Source organism: Bos taurus, chromosome 11 (assembly GCF_002263795.3).
Source record: "Bos taurus isolate L1 Dominette 01449 registration number 42190680 breed Hereford chromosome 11, ARS-UCD2.0, whole genome shotgun sequence".
In the NCBI taxonomy this organism is placed as follows: domain Eukaryota; kingdom Metazoa; phylum Chordata; class Mammalia; order Artiodactyla; family Bovidae; genus Bos; species Bos taurus.
The window spans coordinates 31,730,832-31,753,217 of NC_037338.1; the positions used below are offsets into that span (position 1 = coordinate 31,730,832).

At 36.4% G+C, this 22,386-nt stretch overlaps 1 long non-coding RNA gene across 1 annotated transcript in view; it reads left to right on the top strand.

Moving 5' to 3' along the window:
- The first annotated feature begins 451 nt into the window (after positions 1-451).
- Positions 452-22,386, top strand: part of LOC132346513 (uncharacterized) — a 233,580-nt gene continuing 211,645 nt past the window's right edge. The window contains exon 1 of the long non-coding RNA XR_009496336.1: positions 452-1,071. This is a non-coding gene — a long non-coding RNA (uncharacterized lncRNA). The remainder of the gene's footprint in view (positions 1,072-22,386) is intronic.

Genomic DNA, 22,386 nt, shown 5'->3' on the forward strand with positions numbered 1-22,386 from the left:
GAAAACAACAGAATAAGAACTGCTTTGTATAAATGGTTAAGGAAGTAAAATCCATTCATAGCCTCTACTTTTTAGTAGCTAAAAATCTAAACTATGTGGCATTGACATGGTATACTTACACACATAAATACACACACATTTGTATTTGAATGTGTTTTTGGATATGTGTGTGTGTATATGTGAGTGCATGGATACAAGCATGGACATATAATATATACATGCATACAAATATCTCTAAGAGTTTTTATTTACAGCCAAAAAAAAAAAAAAAGATTTGAGGAATGTTTGAAAGGATACCAGTTTAATCTCAAATTCCCTAGGAAGCTTGAGCAATAAAAGGTCTGAATTCAAGTACTATGTGGTACAAATCATACTTAGGAGCCTTCTTCACTGTCACGGTTACCAAGCCTCTCAGATCAAACAGAACTCAGTTGGGTCCTTTCATTGCAGGTGCTGCTTGTGAAAATTAAACGAGACCAGGTCTGCGAGAGCCAAGCAGAAACTTCACTGTTGATCAAGGAATAAACAAAGAAGGGCTTACGCTCTAAAGACTCCTTCTCCCAGAGGGAAGGGAGGCCAGAAACTTTTACGAGGTAAGAGATAGGTGCAGCCATCAGAATTCTGGGAAAGGGGCGGCAATTTCTAGAATAGTTGGAGCATGCACTTTGGGCTTCTCTGCCAGGGCACTAATTAGAGGGAGGTCTTAGTGTGGTAATAAGGCAAAGACCTTCCCACACTTTTGGTCTCATCTGCGTAGGCACTACCTTCCTGGTCAGGCCGCTTCCTTGGCCTGTTGGGTTCTGGGTGGTTCTGCAGTTTTGCATACGTGGCATCTGCCTTAATTTCTATTACACAAGCACAGTGGTGGGTATAGTCTAATGGACTGTGGTGCAGAAAAAAAGAAGGTAGGTTAGTCTGTGTGGAAGAGTGGATCTCTTCCTGCTGACTGCCTTATGGCCTCTGGAAATGTTCTCACTGCCTCTGCTGAAAAGGCTTCACCTCTGTCCTTACTTCTTTGCATCACTTCGGATGAGCCAAACTTGCATTTTGGATCCTTGACCTGGCTACAAGGTAAGTGGAACAGCTACTTGATTGTAGCTTCTGTAGTGAGAGGCAGCCACGACAGTGACTCCTCGGTCAAAAACAGGAAGAACTGTGGATTTGCAGGCTTGCATGTGAGAGTGCTGTGAGTGTGTTTATGTCTCTTTGCTTAGGTAGCATTTGATATTATTTTGCCAAGTGTAAATCATATTGTCAATAACTTTGGGTTTAAAGTATGTTACACAGTGGTTAGCGAAGTATTTTGGTGTATACACCAATACATAATTATGTTGCATGCAAAAGATTTTTCTGTCACTCAAGAATGTGTAGTCTGGGAGATAAAGCTAGCTTATGTGAAAAACATCTAAGGAATACTGTAAGACAGCCTATATTGTTTTGCAGTCATTGATTCAATTGACGATTGCTGGTGGAAATAGAGTGATTTAAGTGATTCAAAGAACTGAGAAGGCTTCATAGAAAAAGTACTATCTTCAAATGGATTTTGAAAGATGGATAATATTTATTACATATTGTCTACAAGTCAGTGTGTGGACAAATATGCTTGCACTAGTAATTATGAGTATATGTTCATCCAAGTCAAGATGCACTTGATTAGTGAGTTGGTTAGTAAACTGTGTTTAGCTCATTTCTTGGGTAGATTCAATTTTTCTCAAATAATCCACTGATTTTTGAACTAAAATAACTCCAGTTACTTATAAATAAACTTTTAATGAGGTAAGTGTACATAAAGAGTAGTGTACAAGTTACATGTATACATCTTGTTAAATATTTATGAAGTAAACAGACCAGCACACAGATTAGGAAACATACAATTTTCAGTTTCCTAAAAACCCCAGTTGTGTCTTCTAATCACTGCCTTCACAAAGCTAAAGGGTATCTTGATATCTCTTGCCATTAATGTGTTAAAATGTTAATGAATCACACTTGAGTCTGCATCCCCCACCCCCTCACCTGCCCGGGCATAGTAAAGCCAATCTACTGACACCTGCTTGCCATGAAGGACCCTGCAGTGTTTATTGCAGGGGAGTTCCAGGCAGCAGGTGCTCAAAACAACTGAATTCCCCCATAGCTTTCAGCCAAGCAATTTAAAAAGAACAATGAGGGAGGGGAGTTGTAGGGTGTGTGATCAATTGGAGGCACAGTTGTCTGATTGGTTGATGGTAAAGTAACAGGGCAGAGTCACAGGGATTAACATGATCAATCCTCAGGCTCCAATAGGTTGCCTTATGGTGGTCAAGTAGTTACCTTCTTCCATTTGGTGGGGGTTTTAGCATCTGTAAAATATTTCAGGAAATGTGCTTCAGATACTGTTATCTAAATACTTCAGGGAGAAACTAAAGCAGAGGGCCTGGAGAGGGGGAGGGCTGTATCCCAGGATGACTTTATAGGGTTCTGCTCATTTGCAAAAACACCTTCGCATATGCTTTTGAGCACTGGTATATCCTTAACTTTTTTGGTGAAATTAGCTGTCCAAATATTTTGGCCATATTTTAATTTGGTGGCCTCTTGTCATTGCTTTATCATTCTTTCTATATTCTGAATGAGTTCACCTTCTATTATTTGTGTTAGAACTATTTTCTACTTTTTATTTACCTTTTCACTCTCTTGTGTTTTTTGATTAACAAAGGTTCAGTTTTAACGAGGTCCAGTTTATCAGTTTTTCCTTTATGTATGGCTGGTGCTTTTATGTGTGTGTGTTCTGATTAAAACATATGGATGTACTATTGACCAAGCATTGATGATTGATAAAAACAATCTCACCAATGCACTATAGTGGAATTTTTTCACACACAAAAAAATGACTGAATTTTTGTGGCTCTCATTTTAGTCTTTCTATTCTGTTCAGGTGGTCAGTTTTGTAGATGACAATCAGTTGGCCTAAGAAAGAAATGGAAAATTCTGAGTCAGATTTGAGGATTGTAACCCAGGAAGAGTATCTTAGAAAGTTCTGAGAACTGTTCCACTCTTAGAAGTCAAGGCACGGTTATATGAGTTTTTTTTTAAATAGATGACTGTACATTAAACTGTATTATTGACAGCTTACACAATCCAGATCTAAGTGTCATCATGGCCAATTACAAGATCAAGAGAGAATTATCTTTTAAGGAATTCATGTTGATGGTAGAGAATGTTGTTCCTTATGTTGCTCTTAATGGTTGAACATATTTTTACTGATGGGGGAGGTTTGGTGGATGTCTAATACAGATATATACACAAAGCACAGTATGGGGGAGAGAGGAGGCCAAAGGGCATAGGCAAAATTTTATGCTTAAATTTTTCAATCTTGCCGTAAAATATACCATTTCACGATTTGCATGTTCTTGCTCGTATAGAAACCTGCTAGCCTCTTTAGATGGCAAAGGATGATAAAGAATCAATTTCCATGCAAAAATCAAGTCCAGGGTGCTCCCAGGGAACATAATGTAAAGATAACTACAAACTGTGGTTGTAAAATCATTATTTCCCTTTTCTCCTCTAATGTGCTCAGCTCAGTCAGTCAGTTCAGTTGCTCAGTCGTGTACAACTCTTTGCGACCCCATGGACTGCAGCGTGCCAGGCATCCCTGTCCATCAGCAACTCCTGGAGTTCACTCAGACTCGTGTCCATTGAGTCGGTGATGCCATCCAACCATCTCATCCTCTGTCGTCCCCTTCTCCTCCTGCCTTCAATCTTTCCCAGCATTGGTGTCTTTTCCAATGAGTCAGTTCTTTGCATCAGGTGGCCAAAGTAATGGAGTTTCAGCTTCAGGATCAGTCCTTCCCAAGAATATTCAGGAATGATTTCCTTTAGGAAATCCAATCTGTTATTAAATACCTATTAAGTCCATACTATTTTCTTCATTCTTATTGCCATCACTGATTTGCCCAGGTTAGTTCATGCCTAGGTTATTTCAGTCATCTACTTTTTCTCCCTGCCTCTCCCACTGTTAAAAAATAATCATTCCCTGTTTTAGTCCTTCTAATTACTTCCTTTCTTACAAAGTGTGGCCCAGTTTCTGAATATGAGAGGCAGGGCCATTGCCTCCGCCACTATTTTATCTCTTCCCTTTCTTGCATTTATCTTACAGCAAAGTCCGTAATAGTTACCCAAACCTTAAGGTTTCATTCCACTTATCTGTGTCTTTACTCCTCTGTGAGGAATTTTCCACTCACCTTCTGACAAGCTCTTATTCTTAAAGCTCCAGCTCATTATAAATTCTATATGAAGCTATTTCTCACTTGTTCCTGACAGAAGTTAATCATTCACTTCTATTTATTGGGTGAAGACTGATATTATTTCTACTGTATCATATCCATCTTCATATCCCAAATATCTGGCAGAGATTAGATGCTTAATAAATATTGGTTGAATTGAATCAAATTGATGAATTTTGATTTTCCCCTTACATTACTCATGCCCTTCTACACACACAAACACACAAAAGCCAAATGGAGTTAAATATTAAATACTAAAGCTTAGACACAGTACAAGATAAAACTGAATATTAAACTTCAGTATTTAGAAAGTGTAGGAAAAAATCACATCAAGAGAGTGTCTATTTTTAAAATATTTACTATAAAATTTTTTATAAACCTTTTTAAAGGGAGCATGTTGAATTTTTACATACCCATCAAGATCTTATATTTGCTTTGTCTATCTCTCCTTTACATTTTTTTCCATTTCTGAGGCGTCTAAAAGCAAATCAATGGTGGCAGGTCATTTCACTTGTACCTCTATCAGTATATATTGTTTTAAAAAATGTTTTCTTGCAAAACCAAACTGTCATTATCACATCTGACAAAATAAACAGTTGTTTTTAAGTGTCACTTAATATTCAGTCTATAATCAAATTTCCATGGTTATCTCAAAGATGTTTTATTATAGTTGTTCTACTCATTGCTTCTGTGCCGTGTCTCTTGAATTTTTTGATTGATTGTCTCTGCAGCCCTCCCTCTTCTCCCTTTCTTCCCCTCATGTTCTGAAGTTGTGCAAAAGCAGGTTCGTGGTCCTAAAGAATATTCCACGTTCTGAGTTTGTTTATTCACTTTTTTTTCAGTGTCATTTAACCAACTTTTATTTATCTCTTATAAATGAAGTTAGCTGTGAATCTGGATGAGGTTTAGGTTCAGGGTTTTTATTTCTTTTGCCACAGCATTTTATAGGTAAAGCTGTGTGTCACGTTATGTCACATTTCAGGGCCACAACGACTGCTTGTTTCATCTTCAGTGATGCTAAGACTCATCAGTGGATACAAGTCCTGGCAGTCCAACCCAATTAGTATGAAACATCTCATAACTTTTAATCTACTGTTTTCATCAATTTATAGTCATTGCCCAAATCCATTATTTATTTCATTAGGAGTTGTGGAAAAAAAAAAAAAAAAGACTGCCTATTCTTTCAATGCTTCTACATTTCTAGCTGGAATTCTTCAGTGAAGGACTTTTTTCCATCACCTAGAGATATCTGATTATCTTGAAATATATTGAACACAGGGAAGACAGGCTGATGTCCTTCTTCTTAAAGGGCCAGTTTTCAGAGTTATTGCCTTAGTTATTTCCAATGATGTTCAATAAGGCATTTTGTTGAATTCATTGGACTTAATATAGTCAGTATGTTCTAATTAGCTATATTCACTCAGGTTGCTTTTCCTGGGACTTCCCTGTGATCCAGTAGTTATGACTCTGCTCCTCTAGTGCAGAGGGGCACTAATTTGATTCCCAGTCGGGGAACTAAGATCCCACGTGGCAGCCAAAAAATGAAATAAAGTGGTGTAGCGTAAAACAACATCAACAACAAACTGCTTTTCCTTTAACCAAAGGGGGCCTCTGAGTTTGTCTCTCTTTTTTTTCTTTTTCTTTTTGCATTAACCCGTTATTCTTGAGAACGTCCTTGCTTTCTGGCATAGGATGTGCTTGCTTGTGCTCAATTGCTTCAGTTGTGTCCCACTCTGTGTGATCCCATGGGCTGTAGCCCACCAGGCTCCTCTGTCCGTGGGATTCTCCAAGGCGAGAATACTGGAGTGTGTTGCCATGCCCTCCTCCAGGGGATCCTGACCTAGGGATTGAATCCGTGGTATCTCCTGCATCTTCTGCATTGGTGGTGGATTCTTTACCACTGAGCCATCCATGAAGCCCTCTGGAACAGGATATCTCAGCCTAATTCTATATATTTCCAGCTCTAGACTTGGAATCAGCTAGTCCTTCAAGGATCTCTGGGTGTCAGGTTATTCATTGCTAATGTGTTATCATTTATTACAGGCATGTTCAGTGGACATAGCTAGAAAATGCAGTTTTAAAATGACAAAATAATCAAGAGTCCATACTCATATGTAACATTACAGTATTTTTACTTAATTTTTTAACTTTATCATTATATCTCTTTTCTTTTATACTAAACTTTTGGCTCATAAAAGTAGTAATTTGATTTCTAATTTGGATTTTCCTATGCATAAGATAGATTTAAAAATTACAATATCACTATAACATAAACCACATAATACAATTTAGTAGATAAATATTACTAATAATGTAAACATAGAATCCAATTTGTCCCTGAGGAATATATAGTGCAAATTCTGTGTTTTAAAGTCACTTGAAATAATTCTTATCTATGTTTATATTTCCATTTGCTATATAGCCAAACTCTCAATCAAGCAGGAAGGAATAATAAAGATATTTTTGACACAAAATAACTCAGGAAATTTACTTTCCGTATTCTCTGTATTAAGAAAGTTCTTGAAGATTTCCCTCAGTAAAAAAATAAAGTAAGAAAGTTTTAGGAACCATGAAATAGTGCATTAACTTTAAGAGCAGAGTGGAGCTGTCCCAAAGTGGCAGACAGCTGGGGTCCTAGAGAACAACCAGTAAGACTGGAAAATAATCCTTAAAGTTTTAGAGAAAAAGCAGTATCAGGAGTATCTATCCCATGCAGAGTTCAGCAGAATGCTTAAGATATTGGAATAGCTTAAAGATATAATGAAGGTACCATGTAGAAGAAATTGAGAGGGCACTTAGAGCCTATAAGAAATATGGTTACATTACTTTCATTGGTTCTGCAGTGAACCTCCCCAAGTGATGCTAACTTGATGCCTTTCAACTTATCATCCATGTGTGGACAAAGCACAGAAGGTTTAATTATTGTTATGAAGGAGAATATAAATATTAATGGTATTGATTATGTAGTAATACAGGATACAGAATTTAGAAGGTGGAAGGGATGGGGGAGGTGGGCAAAGACGGAGCAAGTGCTTTGATAGCTCCCTCGTACAAAGAATAAAATCAAGAGCTTCTAACTATGAAGCAAGAGTTTTAGTGTATTATTTGAATACACAGAGGAAACATATAATCATAAAAAGAACTGGAGCAGAAACTATTAAAATGGGAGCAGCATTAAGACTGAGGTGTATAGAGCTGGGTAGGTAACTGTTATATTTTTTGTAAACCACTGTATAGTAATAGATTTATTTTAAAATGTAATGGAACACGATGATTCAAATGTATAATATTAATATTTACAATAGTAGTTTTAGATGGCAGAATTAGCACTTCAAGAAGTGTATCTCACAGTATGAGGCTGGGAATAGTCTTCAGGATGCCAACTGAAGTTTAAATTATTGAAAGTAATGACAGAATGATGGCCAATATGGAAGCCAGAAAATAGAAATACCACCGCTGAGTAATTCAGTTCAGTTCAGTCGCTCAGTTGTGTCTGACTCTTTGCTACCCCATGAACCGCAGCACACCAGTCTTCCCTGTCCCTCACCAACTGCCAGAGTCCACCCAAACCCATGTCCATTGCGTCGGTGATGCCATCCAACCATCTCATCCTCTGTCGTCCCCTTCTCCTGCCCTCAATCTTTCCCAGCATCAGGGTCTTTCCAAATGAGTCAGATCTTCACATCAGGTGGCCAAAGTATTGGAGTTTCAGCTTCAACATCAGTCCTTCCAATGAACACCCAGGACTGATCTCCTTTAGAATGGACTAGTTGGATCTCCTTGTAGTCCAAGGGACTCTCAAGAGTCTTCTCCAACACCACAGTTCAAAAGCATCAATTCTTTGGCACTCAGCTTTCTTTATAGTCTAACTCTCTCATCCATACATGACCACTGGAAAAACCATAGCCTTGACTAGATGGACCTTTGTTGACAAAGTACTATCTCTCCTTTTTAATATGCTGTCTAGGTTGGTCATAACTTTCCTTCCAAGGAGTAAGCATCTTTTAATTTCATGGCTGCATTCACCATCTGCAGTGATTTTGGAGCCCCCCAAAAATAGTGTGCCTAAATAAAGAGATAAAATTATTTAAATAGGAGCTGTATTCAAAGAAAGAAGAAAAGTGTCTGTACCTGTGAGAACTCTGGATCAAAAGAAATGGCTTACCCTTTACAAGAAAAAAAAAATTTTTAAAGCAATACCTAGACGTTATCTGCAGATCAGACAAAGTTATGAAATTTAAAAAAGAGAAAGATTACAATAGACACACAGTCAGACTTCCTCTTTAAGTTAACTTGTAGAGACAAAGACATGGTGTTGTCTTAGGACTTCACTTTCCCAATATATGATCATCTATATAGGGTTAGATAAACAAAAGTAGTCATCCAGGAATTTGAGATAGAAACAAATTGTTGTTCTAATATGAAAAGAGCAAAAGAAATTCTCAGATACTTAAGGATTCAGAAAGTACCCCACCAATGAAAACCATATTCTAAAGTGAACCCTTAAAAAGAAGGCAGTGTGATGCTGACATTAAAAGCAAGCTTTTGAAAGCATATTTCCTAGTTCAAATGTTAATTCATTTCAGTTTTGGTTGCAGGAGGCTAATCTTCCATTTCTGGAATTTCTAGCTATTGGTCAGAAGTGAATAGAATTCCTCTGTGCAGAACAATAGGATGATACTAAGCCACACCATATCTCTAAAACTTTCATATGAAATCTTAAACACGAGATTAGACATAATGAGAATAAATCATGAAAACACTCACACAAAATAAAGATACATAGAAAAACCTAACAGACATGTAGGTCATGGTAAAATCATCCAACGTACATGTAAGCAGAGTCTCAGAAAGAGGACAGAGAAAGAGTGGGAAGACCAGTATTTGAATAAATAACGGGTAGTTATTTTCTTTAACTTGCAAAAGACATCAAAGCCTGGAGTCAAGAAGCATTAGAAACACAAAACAAGATAAATACAAAGAACAGAATGCTTAGCTTGAGCATAGTACAACTGTAAAACTGCCAAAAGCCAAAGTAGAAGGAAAACCTTAAGAAGACCAGCAAAAAAGGATATAATATGTATAGAAAGAAAGAAAAAGCCCATCAGCTAGTATCTCAAAAGTAACCTTGGAAGGCAGATGATAAGATTTTGTCTACAAAGTAGCTGATAGAAAACAGTTGCTAATCTAGAGGTCTGTGCCCAGCAAATGTACCCTATAATTTCATAGTGAAAAAACATACTTTCAAGCACTCTAAAATTTTAAGAATTAACCACTAGCAATTTGCAGCAAAGAAAACATACTCTAGGCAGAAGAAAAATAATCCTTGGTGCAAACTTGAAGGTACAAGAATGAATTCAAAGCAATAAGGGTAAATTCAGATAATTCTAAAAGAACTTTAAATATATAAAATCATCATCATCTTTTGTGGAATTTAAAATGTAGAGAGAGTTAAAATTCCACAATCCATTACTATTATTTAAATAACACTGACCCCCAGTTCCCAAGAGAGCCAGCCTATTTCTTTATATTTGTGCCAGACGTATAGCCTGTCAGCATTTCCCTTCTAGGTGACAACTGCACTTCAGTTTTTGTCCTCTTAGAGCCTCGCATCTAATGAAACAATCTTCTTCTGCCTTTCAGCCACATCTTCTAGGATCAGTAGGTGCTCCAGGGGAATAAGAGGTCTCACTTCCTTAGTAGTGGTGCTGATTCTTCATTTTATTTTTTAAAATTTGGTCCAGATTTTCTGGGTGTTTTCTGTAGGCGGTTGGTCTAAATCACTGGTCTGCCATTACTAAAAATGATATGTATGTTTTGAAACTTAATAACTACCCTTTTCTATTAGAATTTATCTTTCCAAATCCTTGTGTGCTCAGTTGCTCAGTCATGTTGGATTCTTTGTGACCCCAGGGACTGTAGCCCACCCTAGAGTGTGAAATAAATGTAGAATACAAACTCCAAGAGATATAAAACTCTGAAACAACAAGGCAACACTAGAGTAAAAAACAATAAGCAAAATAGTTGAAGTAGTTAAAAAAAATCATATCTGATAGAGTAATCAGCATGAATTTAAAAAATGAAGAGAAAAAATGAGCAGATAGGATTAAAAAATTAATTAAGCTAAATATTATTTACAGGAAGTACACATAAAGAAGCATAATTCAGGAAGTTTAAAAATGAAGAAATATAAAATATACACATACAGTTAAAAGCAAGGAAGCTTTGATTTTTAACATGCATGATTAAAAATAAAGTATTAATCAATTAATGATCTACATGAATGATTTATCTGTGATAAACATAACTATTAAGTCATATAACTGTGTGAAATATTTAAGGAAAAATGCATGAAAGACAAGAAAAAATGATTAATGTAAAATTAGTGTGCGATTTTAACATGCTTTCCTCTGTTTTTAGGACAAAAATAAAAGATAACACAAAAAAGGCTGTGGAACTGTGATTGTACCTTGGTGTACCTGCATCAGTCTGGGAGCTCTAAATGTGCACATATCCGGACCCAGATACACAGATTTGGTTCCAATTGGTTTAAAGTGTTTCCCAGGCACTGTTGGTTTATAATAGCTTCCCGTGAGATTGCAGTGTGTAGCTGAAGTCAAAATCTGATAACATAGAGGTAGAGAACCTGAATCTTATTCTAGTAGTTAATATCACATATATATTAAATTCTTTATCCTACAGAGAATACCTCTTTAGAAGAATAGTCACAAATTATTTATAAAGATTGTTGACATGTATAGTCTAAAAATATATATATAGAGAGCCTATATTCTCAAGTAACAATATGATGAATTTACATTGGAAATAAAAAGTATATTTTAACAACTCTGACTCAAAGAAAAAATCTAAACTATTATTTAACACAATATTTAGGAAATAGAATAGTGATAAATTATAATTATTATATTACTATAACTTTAATTATAATATGAGCATATATCATGGCCATATGTTACTGTATTTCTTAGAGAAAAATCAATATTGCTGAATTATTTCATTGCTAAATGGGATAGGGAGTGGAGAGGAAGAACACTTCTTTTAGTGCAGGAACATTCCCAGAGGGTGGGGGAAAAAAGCCAATGATCTGGTTAGTCTCAGTGTCAACTAGACTTCTGGATAAATGGACTAAACTTGCTAAGAGGAAGATCTTATCTATAGATTTCCCTGAGGAGAATATCACTGACTCAAGAGTTAGAATAAATAAAATAAAAATCTATAGAAATACGAGCCATGGCTCACTGGAAAATGGCATATAAGCTATACAACTCTTGGTTTATAAAATAGAGATTTTACCTAATTTAAATTTTCCTCCTGCTATGTGAACATCATCAATTATTCTGGACTGGAAAATGCATTTGGTATGGGAAGGAAACATCTGAGAAAACACCCTTAATGTCACAGATTATCTACTTTCTGAGCTCTTTGGAGTCTTTGTGTTATCAAACTCAGGTTCTGCAGCTCAAGGCTCAAAAGCCAATACTTGAGAGACAAGTGTTGGTTGAAAAAGGAGAGGTTGCACCCTGGGGAGAAGGTGGATTGATTAGTGTCCCAGATTCTGCTCAGCGATAAAATCTGTTCCCAAGAATCTGGTCAGTGATAAAGTTTTTGAAAGGGAAATAATTTCAGTTAGTCATTAAGATTAAGTCAGATTCTTCACAGTTTTCTGCTGAATGCAAACTTGCAGTCTTCTTGTGATCTTCCTCTAGATGCTATCTTGTTCATATAGTTTGCTGGCAGGATTGCTGAAGGGAAGGCTGGGGAAAAGATGTAGTCATTTGTTAACTACTCGTTCTTTATTCCTGCTTCTTTCAGAAAAGAATTAACCAGTTAGAATAGGCATTGTGTGATCGAAAGATTTGAGAGATGTGCTTGGGCTGAAGATTAGTGAAGTCTGGGGGCACCTAGTGTGATGGTTAAGGTAAAATATAGCTTGGTGAAGTTTATTTTCTGCCAGCTTTCTGGGGCTGCTTACAAATACCCCCTGCCAGACATCATTCCATTTCTATGGAATCAGGGATCAAGGTGAGTCTTCTGCAGCTGCTTTAGGCTGACAAAGGGTGACAAAGTCTTTGAATGGAAGATGTTATCAAGGGTCTGCAGCATCTCTTTGTTAAGAACATGAATGGCCTGTTTACATGTACAGGAAGAACAAGGCACACTTATTTGATGTCCACAAACATACAGATTATTATGACCTATAGTGTTAATCCCATTCTCTTGACGCCACTTCTTAGGACTGTGTAAGCCATAGGTTCAGTACTGCTCAAGATGGAGCAGCTTATGGCATGACACAGACTGGTCATCACACAGTTCTCTCTTTCCCTCTTGTGGCAGTTACAGTATCTTATCTATAAAACAACTCAGTAGCATAGTTATCTATGTGCTTTAGGGAAGAACTAACAATTCTTTGACTCTAATACCCTAATCATTAACTGCTTGAATCTGCTCTTTTGTGACTCAGGGGAGGCATGGGAGACTTCAGCTTTTCTCAAACCAGGGAAAGGACATGGAGGAGGGCTTTTGTACCTGAGAGGGCCCTGCAGGTTCCTGCTGGGTTTCAATCATAGCATTGAAATTATTAGTACGGTGTGATGCTGAGCAAGAACTTTGGTCTGTGGGCATCAATCCACATATTTGTATTAGCTCAGAAAATAAATGAAGTAATATTGTCTCCAAGATATTGAAAACAGAATAAAATAATAAATTTAAGGAAGGTAGAGAAACTAATTGATAAAGACAAAATTTAAAAATTACTAAGAAAACAAATTAGTTCTACTGAGAAAACCAAGAGTTATTCTTTGAGGAAAATACTCAAATTAATGAAGGACCAACTAATCTATTTGAACCCAGAAGATTACTGTGGAGCTCTTTTTCTGTGTGGCTCCCTTCTTTCTGCCCCTCAGATCTCGGCAGCCTCAGCTTGCCCAAGTTGTGACTTTTCTCTCCTCAACCATGTCTGGTGTGATCTGGAAATTCCCTCCAATGCAGTAAACTGGGGCCATTACAGAACTCACCCCACTTACTTACTTTTCCTCCCAGAACTTAGTCCTGCTGTCCAGTTTCTGAAAATAGATGTTTTGTTTGCTTTACCCAGTTTATGATAGAAGGACAGATCTGGTACCATTTACTTATTCATGGCATAGAGAAGTATATTTAAAAGCAAGAATAACATAAAAAGAAAGGAAGAGAGCAGGGAAAAAAGATAGTTTGCAGAAAGGGAAAAAGAAAAAGATGCTCAAATCCAGTGATGAGTAAAGTGATTAATACTCATATTCCAATGCAATTAAAGGAGTAATAAATGTTGTCAAAAACGGGAAAAAAAAAAAGGTTGTTTTAAAAATTCAACTCAAAATGCAGTGTGAAAACTAATAAAAATAGATAGCCTACTACCTAGTTCCACACACACACACACACACACACACACAAAACACAGAAAAAGATTTAATTTAGAAAGAGACTAAATTAAAGGGGGGATATTACATCTTACCTTTTAAATATATGAGAAATATTTTAACAATTCTATAATTATACATTTAAAATGTGAATAAGTTAATTTTTGTAAAAATACAAATTGCCAAAAATTAACTCAAGAAGAGGTAAAAGAAACAGTAATCATAACCTTGCAAGATACTGCAGATATTCTAAGAAATAAAATAACAGAATAACCTATGTTTTTATTTTTTCCATTTCCTCAACATGATGATCCCAGATAATTTTGCAGACTAGTTCATTAAACCTACAAAACAAGTAGAAATCTTAATAAACTCAATCAAGTGAAGAGAAAATGAATGAAAACTCCAGGGTTTCCCTGGTGGTCCAGTGGTTAGGAATCTGCCTTACAATGCAGGGGACACCAATTCAATCCCTGGTCCAGGAAGATCCTACATGTCACAGGGCGCCTAAGGCCATGCATCACCTATATTGAACCAACACACCGCATCTACTGATTCCTGAGCATCCTAGAAGCCATGTTCTACAACGAGAGAAGCCACTGCACTGAGAAGCCTGCTCACTTAACTAGAGGGTAGTCCCTGCTCACCATAACTAGAGAAAAGCCCATGCATAGCAACCCAGAACCGCCAAAAATAGATAAATAAATAAAAATATTCTTTAATAACCTAAATGGGGAAAAAAATGAAAAAGAATAAATACTTGAAAAAAAATGAAAACTCCAAAACTTACTTTTGAAAGCTTATATTTATCTGATGCCAAATATATAATATTGGTTAATCAATAAAAGAAAATGGCTACCTAGAATTCATGAACAGAATAAATATAAAAGTTATTTGGGAAATTTTACCAAAATAACAAGGTTCAGGAAAAAACTCTTATAGTTCTATAATCATAAGTACTACCTATAAATGTCAGAATAGAATACACAAACTCATTAATAAATCAATATTGTCAATCTTGAAAGATATAAAAGTACTTGTAAATAAATGATAAAAGTGATATTTTGAACAAAAGTGAATTATTAAAAAATTATTTAAAAGTAACTAGATAATCACAAAAACAGATATAAAAAACTCATTATACCCATACTTTACCACAAAACTCCTAGTGGTTTAAAAGCTATATTTTTAAAATGGACTTATGGAAGCCTAGGAAGCTTCTGCACAGGAGAGTGATTTCTGAAAGGGAAATCGCTTAGATTTTATTGCATGCAGAGAGTTGCCAGGTTGCAAAAGCAGGAAGAGGAAATCTGAACAGAGCTTCGTGGTCTTCTTGGGTTTAGAAAATGGTTGCATATTCAGGGAGAACAAAGCAGCTAGAATTCACAGGGCAGAGAACTGGGGAAGGACTCTCGAGAGAGCAGGGATCCTCTTGAGTGTGCCCTGGTGCCCTGATAGAACATGTTTGTGAGGAATTGCCCAAAGCTGGGGAACAACTGCTCCAGAGGAATTGTGATGACACAACTCCTAAAGTTTTCATAGGGCTAGACATAATTCATTAACACCCACAGTGAAAAAGATCTACTAATATTCACAGTATCACAGTAGACTCCTCTGCAGTGGAGACAAATTAGCTCTAGACTCAAGGCCACTCTGTTCTGCCTATCAGAGCTTAGAAGCTAAACTATAAAAGATTCCACTTTTCCAAGTAACATCACTGTGTACCAGAATAAAGCTCCATATTTAGAAATTATTTTTTAAGTTAAATAATTAGAAAATATTCTTAGTTACATATTAACTAACTTTTACATACTGCTTTACAGTTCACAAAATAATTTCCACATTCTCTCACTTTGGGTCTGGCTTCCTTGTATGACAAATGCAAATATATAAGTGAAATAGGATAAAGGTGACCCTAACAGCTGACAGTCCTCACACACAGGAGCTGAATCCTGGTAGTCTTCCTTGTAAAACAGTTTGGAGACAGGTCTCTTGGAAGCGGATTGACTAATATTTACATAAACTTTTGTGACTGAAAAAAAGAAGAAGACTTTTGTCTTGAGAGTCCTGTGGACTTCAAGGAGATCAAAGCAGTCAATCCTAAAGGAAATCAGTCTTGAATATTCCTTGAAAGGATTAATGTTGAAGCTGAAGCTCCAATACTTTGGCTACCTGATGTGAAGAACTGACTCATTGGGAAAGACCCTGATGCTGGGAAAGATTGAAGGCAGGAGGAGAAAGGGGCAACAGAGGCTGAGATGGTTGGATGGCATCACTGACTCAATGGACAAGAGTTTGAGTAAGCTCTGGGAGTTGGTGATGGACAGTGAAGCCTGGCGTGCTGCTGTCCATGGGGTCTCAAAGAATCAGACATGGCTGAGCAACTGGACTGAACTAAACTTGTGACCGAATAAAGCACAGGATGTATTTATGACTTAGACTTGTCTCAAAACTCATCCCAGAGATCAAGTTTGCACCAATAGGGGCATTAATTATTCAAGAAAGTAGTGAACACTTTTGGTAGTTTAATTTGGTGACAGATCTCTTTTGTTGCAGGATGCTTTAAACTAACATACGAATAGCTGATCGATTGTTTTGTTGTCTGCCAACTGTGCTAGTGCCAAGGTCAACTGACTAATGTCGTTAGGAGTAGGGGAAGTGGAAAGTGAAAGTGTTAGTCACTCAGTCCTGTCTCGCTCTTTGCAACCCTATGGATGTAACCCACCAAGCTTCTCTGCCCATGGGATTCTCCAGGGGAAGGAGAGAACATCCAGAACCTTAGGAAGTTGCTTTGGGGGAAGATAGTTTTGGTACGTGTGCAGTTGTTCAATGATCAAAAAGAAAAATGGCAGATGTGGCATAACTGCTTGGAGCTTTTAGTGTTTATTTAAGGCACATTTAATGGTCTCATTAATTTAAGCAGTGAAATAATATACATTCATTATTAATAGAAAAAATCTACCGAAGCATTAATATGTGCAAGGAATACCTAAATAGATTCTACACACAAAGTGTAAAATAAACCAGGCTGGGCTACAGAAGGTCGCACTCCTATAAATTACTGGTGAATCTTTTCAAAAGTTAACTCCTTCCTAGTATTTAAGTAGTTTTCATGCTATCAAATTGCCTTTTTTACTAATATCATGTGTTGTTAAATAATGTTATGTTTGATGTTAATCACTGGTGGTTAGTTTTTTCCCTTGATAGTCTTAGTAGTTTTACTTGATTTAATGCAATGTAAACTCTGCCCTGTTGCTTAACAGAGACTTATATCAGTGAATCTTTCAATCACTCTTCAAAAGGGCACAAGATCAATTTTTTAAAAGGAAATATTATATAAAACACAACTACATGTGGATAAGAAATAAATATGCTCTAGCCTTCTTGAATAACATATTTAGTGAAGATGCACATTATTATTCTTCATGCTTTAATTCTTCTTCCTAGGACTAATCCTTTAATATCAAACTTATGACAAAGATAATTTTGAAAGACGTAATAAACTCATTGATTTTTGTCTTTGAGGAAAGTGAAAGTGAAAGTCACTCAGTCATGTCCGACTCTTTGCAACCCCATGGATTATACAGTCCATGGAATTCTCCAGGCCAGAATACTGGTATGGGTAGCCGTTCCCTTCTCCAGGGGATCTTCCCGACCCAGCAATCAAACCTGCATCTCCTGCATTGCAGGCAGATTCTTTACCAACTGAGCCATCAGGGAAGCCCATCTTTGATTAAAGATGTGGTCAAAACTCATCCTGTGTTCCTTGCAGTTTTATCAACATCTTCATGTGTATTCATGTGCCTGTCATTAATGAAGTTGTGAGCTTAAAACAGACTTAAGGTTTTTGTCTTATCTGAAAATAAGTGGCGACTTTTGCCTTTCTGCTCAAGAAACATTCTTGCCACAAGATAAGGTTTTGTAGAGAGAATGCAATCATTAATTGCTTCCCATTTCTCCTTCTTTGTAATAGTTACAACAGAAATAGATATTAGAAAACAAAGCAAAAATAAAGCCCTTTGATGCAGAATGAGATCAGATTAACTGACTACGGGTCTTCCTCTTGTTTCTATACAAGTATTTTCCCTTCCAAAACTTTTTAAGAAATGTATCCCTCAAATGATCTATCCCTGCTTCTGATATGTCAGACTCAGAATGTGTTTTTTTGCAGTGAGATATGCTGGGGAGATTGAAAGTTAGAATTAATAGGAAGCTAGGAGAGAAGTTAATATTTTTGCTTAGGGACATTCATAAAATCTTTGTTTCTTACCAGAGTGATGAAATAATAGTTTTATTTCAATGAACAGGAATCTGATAAAACCTTTGAAGTTCCTCCGTCCATGGACCTTCTCCTGGCAAGAATACAGAGGGGATTGCCATGCCCTCCTCCAGGGGATCTTCCTGATCAACGAATTGAACCTGTGTCTCATGTGGCTTCTGCATTGCAGGTGGATTCTTTACTGCTGAGCCACTGGGGAAGCCCCCTTAGAAACAATAGAGAGGGCAAAACCATCCATCATATATGACCCACAGTAAAACCTTTTGAAGTAGTAGTAAGAGCTTTTGCTCAACCAGTCATCTGAGTGGAAGCTGGAAAATAGAGACTTGAATTGATCACTAAAAAAATAAGACTAATTGTTGGACATCAATGTTTTAAACAGCCAAATACCATTCAAACAAACCAAGTCTCTGGAAAATTACTTCAGAATTAAGATCTGACTGTTAACTTATATGCAGAGTACATCATGTGAAATGCTGGGCTGGATGAAGTACAAGCTGGAATCAAGATTGCTGGGAGAAATATCAATAACCTCAGATACACAGATGACACCACCCTTATGGCAGAAAGTGAAGAAGAACTAAAGAGCTTCTTGATGAAAGTGAAAGAGGAGAGTGAAAAAAGTTGGCTTAAAACTCAACATTCAGAAAACTAAGATCATGGCATCCAGTTCCATCACTTCATGGCAAATAGATGGGGAAACAATGAACACAGTGAGAGACTTTATTTTTATTTTTTTTAGTTCCAGAATCACTGCAGATGATGACTGAAGCCATGAAATTAAAAGATGCTCGATCCTTGGAAGAAAAGCTATGATCAACCTAGACAGCACATTCAAAAGCAGAGACGTTACTTTGCCAACAAAAGTCCATCTGGTCAAGGCTGTGGTTTTTCCAGTGTTCATGTACAGATGCGAGAGTGTGACTATAAAGAAATCTGAGCGCCAAAGAACTGATGCTTTTGAACTGTGGTGTTGGAGAAGACTCTTGAGAGTCCCTTGGACTACAAGGAGATTAAACCTGAATATTCATTGAAAGGACTGATGTTGAAGCCGAAACTCCAATACTTTGGCCACCTGATGTGAAGAGCTGATGCATTTGAAAAGACCGTGATGCTGGAAAGGATTGAGGGCAGGAGGAGAAGGGGACGACAGAGTATGAGATGGTTGGATGGCATCACCATCAATGGACATGGGTTTGGGTAGACTCTGGCAGTTGGTGATGGACAGGGAGGCCTGGCGTGCTGCAGTCCATGGGGTGGCAAAGAGTCGGACATGACTGAGCCAATGAACTGACTAGACCAAACAAAAAACCAGCTAGCAGAAAACCCAGACTGTATGAAAATGGTACAATTTTAATACCACTGCGATACAAGTAAAAAAAAGTTCCACAGAAGGGAACTTCATTGAGTCCCTACATGTCTTTCAATTCATTGCTTATCATGAAAAGTGCATTATACTGCCAAAACGTTCTTTGAATGTAAAACCTCAACTTTTATTGAGGGCAGTTTGGCAATATTTAGATAATTTATGCCTTTGCTTTTTGACATAGCTATCCCACGTCTAAGAATCTACACCAAGTTACAATGGGAAATGTATGAAGAGACTTGTGTTTAAGTGTGTTATTCTGGCATTATACACATGGTGGAAGATTGGAAACAACTCAAATGTGCAAGAAATAGACAACGACAGAGCAAATTATTGCATCTCAACACACTGAAATACTATGTAACGCTATATAAGAATGAAGATTTCTCAGTATAGATGTGGAATAAATAGTGTTAATTAAATAGAAGCAAGGCAGAGACTTCCTGTGGTCCAGTGGCTTAGACTCCGTGCTTCCAATGCAGGGGACCTAAGTTTGATCCCTGGTCAGGAAACTAGATCCCACATGCCACCTATATCCTGCAGGCTGCCACTGAGATACAGCGCTGCCAAATAAATAAATGGTAAATAAAAGACTCAAGATTTTCTTTAAAAAAAAAAAAAAAATCAAGACATAGAATAGTATATGTGAAATATGCTCCCTTTGGTGAAAGAAGAAAGTTATATATAAATACAGATAAGCATCATTTTATAAAAAAGAAACTAAAAAGCATATACCAAAAATTGATAAAAATGGTTACTTATAGAGAATAGCAAGAAGTGGGGTGGAGGGGACACATAAAGACTTTAAAAAAAAATAAAACCTGGTATATGGTGTTGGCTTCATAAGTGTTTTAAACACCTAAACTAAAAACTAGGAAACAAATCTAAAAATTAAAAACTAAAGGAAAAAAGATTAATTGTAATAAAGCACACAGAGATACAACTATTTAAAAGCAAATTTAGGATAAATTATTTTCACTATATGGGGTTTTTGGAAAATACCCTATGGACAAATAGCATTACAAAAAAACTTGGATTTTAATTGGTCTAAGTGAGGGTGATCATATTATTATTATTTTGAAGCTGTGTTATAGATTAATGAAAATAAGTAATTTTTCTATTAAAAAAACAAATTCAGCTCAAGAGAAAAAAGCTACAATTGTAAAATCCAAGTGTTGAATGAAAGTACTATAGTATTACATTTGAAATGGAAATTAAGTATGAACTCTTGATTTTTTTTCCTCATCAATGCCTATTTCTTAGTAATTCGTTAAAGTAATGACTATTTCCAATAGCACTGAGCACATCTTGTGCCCAGATTATGGTCTTTAAATACTATAAGAAACCAAAGCTGCTTGGAGTAATGAATGATTCCATATCTAATGTAAAAAATATACAAGATGACTTTCGAGTATCTAGTTGTAACAGAAAGCAAGAAAACTATCAAAGATAAATGGATTCTGTCAGAGGGATACAGGAACAAACATAGAGGAAATCTCTTGGCCAAATCTGAGACAATATGCACAAGAAAAAGAATAATGAATGCAATTGATTTTAAAAGATTGAATATATCAAAATCCATGTGTTCGTAATGTTGCAAAAGGGGATGGAAAAGACAAAATAGAAAACACAGCAACCAAGGATACAATTGGAAGCACCGAGATCAACCCCTTAATCAGAAAATTAACAAGGAAAGGTCTAAATACCTTATATCTTTATTTATGCTGTCTTTCCTTTATAAATTGTATTAATATTTCTTAGTAACCAAGTATCCTGAGCTAAAGAGGGACTCCAAATATGTGTATATCCAAAGAATAATAAGGCTATGTGTGGAAAGAATAGTAGAACTAGAAAACACCATTTCAACCTCTCATGAAATCATTAGTCATTATTAATGGAAGAAAAAATATGAAGAAAAATTGATGGTGAACTTTATAATGGTGAGATCAGTCTAGCACTGCCTGAATCTTGTAATCAATCTTAACATTACTCAAAGTGGGACAAACCGATACTGCTTCTCTCTTTTTATGAGACAACATGAAGTACATAGCACCATTTTTGAAGATTTCTTGACACTACCCACACCGCCCCCCCTCAAAAGTAAACTTGAATCTAATTAAGACTCACTCACTTATTTCTACTTATAGGAAATATAAGGAATAGGGAAACAGTTAAACCACACCAAAAGAAAGTTAACAGAAAAATCTAAATCATTGACACTCAATAGGAGAACTGATTCTGCTTCTGTGAAAAGTTAATAACATGAAAGAAAAAAAGGAGGGAGGCATCAGATTTTGGTTAAAAGTCTTGAGAGACATGACACTCAAAAGTGAAGTGTGAAGATTGTTTTCATCCCAACTGGAACAATCCAACTCCGACAACAACTTAGAGACTAAACAACAGCTATAAAAAAGATACTGTTTTCTTAAAAATGCTATAGAAATATGGGCATGAATTGCCTATTGATGTCAAGAAATTACCATTTTTATGTTGACAATAGCATTATTTTTATACAAGAAAGTACCCTCATAGATGCCTGTTGAAGAATGTATGGGTAACATGTATGAAGCTTAGAATTTTCTTTAAAGTACTTTAGCATAGAACAAAAGAAAAAGACAAATGAAGCACATATGGCAAAATCTTCTTAACTGTTGAATCTGAGTTACAGTTATATAGGGCTTAATTGCACTATTCTATTATTATATACGTTTAAAAACTTTCATAGTAATTTAAGTTGCATAACTTTAGTACTTCCTGACCATGCATTTAATTAGTAATTAAATTCCTGGATTTATTTGATGCAAAGAACTGGCTCATTGGAAAAGACCTTAATGCTGGGAAAGATTGAAAGCAGGAGGAGAAGGGGACGACAGAGGATGAGATGGTTGGATGGCATCACTGACTCGATGGACATGAGTTTGAGCAAGCTCTGGGAGTTGGTGAAGGAAAGGGAAGCCTGGCATGCTGCAGTCCATGGGGTCGCAAAGAGTTGGACATGACTGAGCGACTGAACTGAACTAAAATGGGTAGATATTGCATGTCATCTTTTTTCATTAGTTTTGAAATTTTTGC